This window comes from Ursus americanus, chromosome 3 (genome assembly GCF_024610735.1).
Source record: "Ursus americanus isolate L20-20 chromosome 3, mUrsAme1.1.p, whole genome shotgun sequence".
NCBI classification, from domain to species: domain Eukaryota; kingdom Metazoa; phylum Chordata; class Mammalia; order Carnivora; family Ursidae; genus Ursus; species Ursus americanus.
Window position 1 is genome coordinate 23,703,943 of NC_142129.1, and position 6,823 is coordinate 23,710,765.

General features: G+C 40.3%; 1 protein-coding gene across 1 annotated transcript in view; it reads right to left on the bottom strand.

Moving 5' to 3' along the window:
• Nucleotides 1–6,823, bottom strand: part of SND1 (staphylococcal nuclease and tudor domain containing 1) — a 406,385-nt gene that overhangs the window by 185,785 nt on the left and 213,777 nt on the right. The window lies entirely within an intron of this gene.

Genomic DNA, 6,823 nt, shown 5'->3' on the forward strand with positions numbered 1-6,823 from the left:
CAGGCAAGAAAAGACTCACACAAATAAGCCTCTACATAAAAAGATAAGAGAAAGCGAAGCAAAACAGCACAAATGTTTAATGATCCACCCCTGTTAATGCTGCTCAAATCAATTCACAGAACTGAACTGGGTACCTACAAGGCCAGCAGAGAACCAAGGGCACAATCCTTCCCTTCTGTATCCTGTCAGCTGACCCATTATTAGACAAAGCAGATAAGGCCTCGGATTCCCACTCTACAACCTGCCCAATACCAGCCTCTCCCTTCTCTCCACAGCTTAGGGCATAAGCCATGTTCTCTTCACTTCTCATCCCTAATTACAGATTTCTTCTCGGGGAACAGTGGTGCTGGTGCTTAGTGAGCAGTGAGCAGAGTAAAAACATGAAATAATAACAGCTGTCATTACTGGGTGTTTACTACAAGCCAGGCATGTGAAAATAACATCACATGTATTTTATTCTTGGTGTATATTCCCCTGCGAAGATTCATCACACCATCTTACGATTATTAATTGACTATCTTCCTTTCTAAATTATGACATCTGAGAGGGCCAGGGTTGCATCCTTCGGCACTGAAGTGCCTAGCCCAATAGCTGGCATAAAGTAGGCAGTACCTATTTTCTGAATGAACTTAGTTTATTTAGGATAATTTTTAAATGTGGCAAAATCACAGTACATTCCTTTAATTTTTGTTTTAATACACCCTGAAAATTGAGATACTCTTTGGAGTGTCAGAAAAACACCCAACGGTTTTGGAAATATAGCCCTGGAACATTATTATCCTAAGCAACTATTAACCAACCTTGCCCAGCATAGAATTAAGGACAAAAGCTTTCTATGTGCCTTACCAGGTTTGTCTTTCCCCTCCCTGTTATCTAAAATTTGAATTTAAACAGAATGAAACGGAGAGAGAGGAAAATGGAATTAGCCTAGATCCATGTACTTGACTCTCTCATTCATTTCTTTTGGCTACTAATGAAAGGTCAGGAGATTTTCCCCTTGGCCAAAGATGGCTCAGAACCTGACACGGGTATATTTATCAGTTGCCCAGTGAAAAAAAGAGAACATTAAATTATGTGCCATGGCATTAGGCTGCTTTAGACAAATTTATAAGTTCTGCTTTCTTGAGTGTATCAGTAATTCTACTCCAATTACACATGTCTGGATCAAATGGATAATTCACAATCAGCATACAAAAAGGACCTAACAGCCTTGGAAGTCTAACAGGAAATCATCTCTCTGTATCAGCTAGAAACACAAAGAATTGGTGCTGGGATTGAAACGCTTCTCCCAAAAAAAAGAGAAATTTAGGTTCTGGTAAAAGTGAACCGTTGCCATCAGGCATGATCAGGTATTCCTGATACAAACACAAACAACTTAGGCCTCATGTACAGCCTTTCTCAAAAGGTCTTCATGTAGTTGACATCTTCCCTGCCCACTTGTTTCCCCGGCAAGCAGGTTGCAAAAAGCTCATACTTCCCCATTTTAAGATACCTTTGAGACCATGGGGTAGTATACTCTGTCAACACGGTGACAGGTGTTCTATGCCCTTACATGAGAAGAAGATTCTTAAAAAGTAGATTTGGTAGTTTATAGGTTTCCAGGAAGGCCTCCATCTCTTCCAGACTGCTTAATTTATTGACATAAAGCTGTTGATAAAAGTTTCTAATAATCCTTCCTATTTCATTGGTGTTGGTTGTGACCTCTCCCTTTTCATTCATAATTTTATTAATTTGGGTCCTTTCTCTATTCTTTTGGATAAGTCTTGCCAGTGGTTTGTCATTTTTATTTATTCTTTCAAAGAACCAGCTTCTAGTTCTGTTGATCTGCTCTACTGTGCTCCTGGTTTCTAATTCATTGATCTCTGCTCTAATCTCGATCAACTGCTTTCTCGTGCGTGGATTAAGCCTGTTCCTCTGTTGCTGTTCCAGCTTCTTGAGGTGAGAATATAAAAACTGCATTTTAGATTTTTCTGTTCTTTTGAGTGAGGCTTGGATGGCTATGTATTCTCCCCTTAGGACTGCCTTTGCAGTGTCCCATAGGTTTTGGACCGTTGTGTTTTCATTCTCGTTGGTCTCCATAAATTATTTAAATTGATTTTTGATTTCCTGGTTTATCGAATCATTCTTGAGCAGGATGGTTCTTAGTCTCCAAGTGTTTGAGTTTCTTCCAAATTCTTCCTTGTGGTTGAGTTCCAATTTCAAAGCACTGTGGTCTGAGAATATGCAGGGAATAACTTCAGTCTTTTGGTATCGGTTGAGACCTGTTTTGTGACCCAGAACATGGTCTATTCTTGAGAATGTTCCATGGGCATTAGAATAGAATGAGTATTCTTCTGTTCTGGGGTGTAGTGTTCTATATATATCTATGAGGTCCAACTCGTCTAGTATGGCATTCAAAGCTCTTGTTTCTTTGTTGATTTTCTGCTTAGGTGATCCATCTATTGCTGATAGTGGAGTGTTGAGGTCCCCTACTATTAACGTATTTTTTTCTATATGTCTCTTTATTCTGGTTAAGAGTTGGCTTGTGTATCTTGCTGCTCCCCTGCTGGGGGCATATATATTTATATCCAAGACCTACAAAGAACTTCTCAAACTCAATACACGGGAAACAAATAAACAAATCATAAAATGGGCAGAAGATATGAACAGACACTTTTCCAATGAAGACATACAAATGGCTAACAGACACATGAAAAAATGATCAAAATCATTAGCCATCAGGGAAATTCAAATCAAAACCACACTGAGATTCCACCTTATGCCAGTCAGAATGGCAAAAATAGACAAGGCAAGAAACAACAATTGTTGGAGAGGATGTGGAGAAAGGGGATCCCTCCTACATTGTTGATGGGAATGCGAGTTGGTACACCCACTCTGGAAAACAGTGTGGAGGTCCCTTAAAAAGTTAAAAATTGAGCTACCCTATGATTCAGCCATTACACTACTGGGTATTTACCCCAAAGATACAGACGTAGTGAAGAGAAGGGCCATATGCACCCCAATGTTCATAGCAGCATTGTCCACAATAGCTAAATCGTGGAAGGAGCCGAGATGCCCTTCAACAGATGACTGGATTAAGAAGATGTGGTCCATATATACAATGGAATATTACTCAGCTATCAAAAAGAACGATTTCTCAACATTTGCTGCAACATGGACGGCACTGGAGGAAATAATGCTAAGTGAAATAAGTCAAGCAGAGAAAGACAATTATCATATGGTTTCTCTCATCTATGGAACATAAGAATTAGGAAGATCGGTAGGAGAAGAAAGGGATAAAGAAAGGGGGGGTAATCAGAAGGGGGAATGAAGCATGAGAGACTATGGACTCTGAAAAACGAACTGAGGGCTTCAGAGGGGAGGGGGGTGGGGGAATGGGATAGGCAGGTGATGAGTAGTAAGGAGGGCACGTATTGCATGGTGCACTGGGTGTTATACGCAACTAATGAATCATCGAACTTTACATCAAAAACCAGGGATGTACTGTATGGTGACTAACATAATATAATAAAAATATTATTATGAAAAAAATTACAAGGAATATTCTGAGTAGATATATAGAAAAAAAAAGTAGATCTGAATTACAGTAGTTTATAACAGATCACATTTTTGCCTGCCTTCCCACCCCTAACCGCTACCCCAAGACTAGAATACAACACGCTGATAGGTCAGATAACTAAGATTACCTTGATTACTTAACTGGGGTATATGTGTGTAATTTTGAAACAAACTTACAGAAAAGTTGGACATACTGTATGCATCAAAGAACATGCCATCCTTCTTTGATCCATTTTCGAGGGAGTAACCCACCTGTTATACCCTTATCCCCAAAACCTTTAGTGTGCATTCTCTATAAACCAGGATATTTTCCTACAAAATCGAAAAATAATGAGTAGAACCAGGATACCAATAAGGACACATTACTATTACTACCATCTAATCCACAAACCCTACTCAAATTTTGCCAATTATTCCAATAGAATACTTAAGGGGAAAAGGGGAACCATGCTTCCTTAGTCTAGGACAGTTCCACAATGTTTCTTAGGCTACCCCATGGACTTGACACTTCTGAGGAGTACAGGCCAGTTATTTTGGTTTGTCTGATGTTTCTTTGTGATCAGATGCAAGTTATCCATCTTTGGCAGGAACATCACAGAAGTGATGGATGTACTGCTCCCTTGGCCTGCTATGAGATGTACAATTTACTGATAACATTCACTTTGATCACTTGATTAGGGTAGTGTCTATCAGGTTTCTCCACTGTAAAGTTACTCTTTTCCTCTTTATGACTGATAGGTATTTTTTGAAGAGACCCTTTGAATTATATAATTTTCATCCCTCAAATTCCCAAGTTATTCATTTATTTAATTACATCAATATAATATCATTTTATTTAAAGTCATAATCCACTGTACTATCATTATTTGTTGTGATACTGAAATTGTTCCCAATCTGGCTAGAGGGAGCCATGTCAAGCTGGTTTCTGTTTCCTCTGGACATGCCCCCAACCCCATCATTCCTTGAGCACTTCTTTGCTTTCCGGTATAACAACATGTCCCAGGCTTATCTTGTACGGTTTTCTGCAGCTCTGAAATTAGCCATTTATCTAAATAGCCCACATTTACATCTTTATTTCTATACGTTTATTTCTATATCAATCTATAACTACTGAAAACCATGTGCGGCAGTCATGAAAATGTGCCTCTCGGATCTCTGACTGCAGGAAGTGTAATTGACTGACAGTCCCAGCTGCTGTGCTCTGAAATCCATCACTGCTTCAGCCAAGGCTATGCTTCCCACCAGCTGCTCCTTGCCTGAGCACAGCAGATACTAAGGCGGGCCTATTGCTGAGAGATGTGGGACTCCGCTGATGGTAACTTTGGCTTGAGGACTCCTTGCTGGCTTTGTGGTAACTCTCTTAGAACTTGGACAGCTTAGACTTTTCCAATTCAACCTTCCTTTCCTCCCACCCTTTGCCACAGAGATTAGGACTGCACTGCAGTCTGATGGCAATTCCAGCTCCCTTCCCATTTTCCCACCCAAGGGTTTTCCCCCAACTAATCTGTTTCATGTCTAATTCTCTCTTGGCATCAGCTTTTTAGGGAACCTGAACCAACACACCGTGAGTTCACAAAGATACCCACGATCCCACTCCAACACGACAGAGTTCATTTTCATTTTCTTCCTTTCCATATTTGTATTTCCCTTCTGATAGAAACCTGGCTTCCATTATCCTTAATAGTTTTACTTATAGGAAAACCTTTACTATATACACACATACACTGTCTCACTCACTCACACATCTTGTGACTTACATGATTTGGTCCTAACAGTAGAGCTAACTTAAAGAGAATGCATAACTTGATAAAATAGAACCTGGGTTACATGGATAAGTATTTCAAGAGTAGGCACAGAGAGTAATTCCATAACTCACACACTTGTGCACATGCCTACACACACCCCTTCATTCTCCATCCGAATAGGGATAACATATTAACTCAATGGCTCTGGCTCACAGATCTTCATCTAGCTGTTTGAGCTTAACATTTTCCACTTAGAAAACATCTACATTTTATCAGTCACTGAATTGTCCATGGAGATTGCAAAAGCAGAATATTTTCCTCAGGCAAACATACACATGGACACATTCGGAATAATGTAAGCCTATAAAGATATGCTTCTACACTACATTCTAGTCAAGGCAAAAGGAAGGGTTGAAAGATAACAGCTCAATTCATTCACAAAAGTCACACTGTCTAGATCAGAGGTTCATATCTCATATGTGTGCATGCATCCACAAGCACACATTTTCCATACAATGTCTTTACAATAACTTCAAGGCCCTGTAGTCAAATTTCATAAACCAAGCACAATATGCACCCCATGGCTATTCACTGTGAGAACATGGATCTGACAAGACATGAGGCATGTAGCCTGGCCCTCTGTCACCCAAGACCCTCAAAGATGCCAATGTCTTAAAGCCAGAAAACTGCCTTCTCATCCTTTTCACATTGGCTATACCTTTGCCATAAAGACAAGCTTTCTCACAAGTGCTGGGATGGAGATCCCCAGCTGACATGGTTCCAATATTGATTTCTAACATACCAGATGGCTCATCTCACTTTTCCTCAGCTATACAGGGATGTTCTACTGTGGGGCTGAACCAGAGAAGCTACAGGGTACTGATGTCTTTCTTTACAAATAGGTAAGAGAAAGGGAAGGAGAGAGAGGTCACCATAGGATTTGATAAGAAGGTAGAAAGCAGCAAGGACTAGAAAGCTATTTTCTTTAGAATATTAGGTCCACCTGTACTCATATGGTTCGCTCTCCACTCTAAAAGATAGTGCGGAAGTGCGGAAAATGATTAACAGCTAACAGGGCCAAAAGCTAGGCTCCCTTTAGATCTTCTTTAGGAGTTCACACTAAGACCTCTAATATCCATGCCCTTTGAGGCAGGAACCTGACAATTTCAGGCCTGAGACAGACTTGGTTTTTATAGGCTGACAAAACAGGCTATAAAGGGCGAGAGTGAAATTCTAGATGAGAGGCATGTACAGACAGTGGGCAATGAATAGGTCTCTTTTATCATGTACTGTTTTTCAACTAGGCCTCAAACCAGGAAAAAGTCTTACAGAGCAACAGGTAGCTTCCAAAACTCAGCATGATGACAACTTCAAGGGGTAACACATTGCCCCTCCCACCCAGGGTCTTTTATCCTCCAATCTCCACTGACTGAGGTCCCATGAATCTGGAACAATGATGCCCCTTCCCCCCATTTTTTTCTTAAAACACATCCAAGAGGCACTTCCTACATAATGAAGCA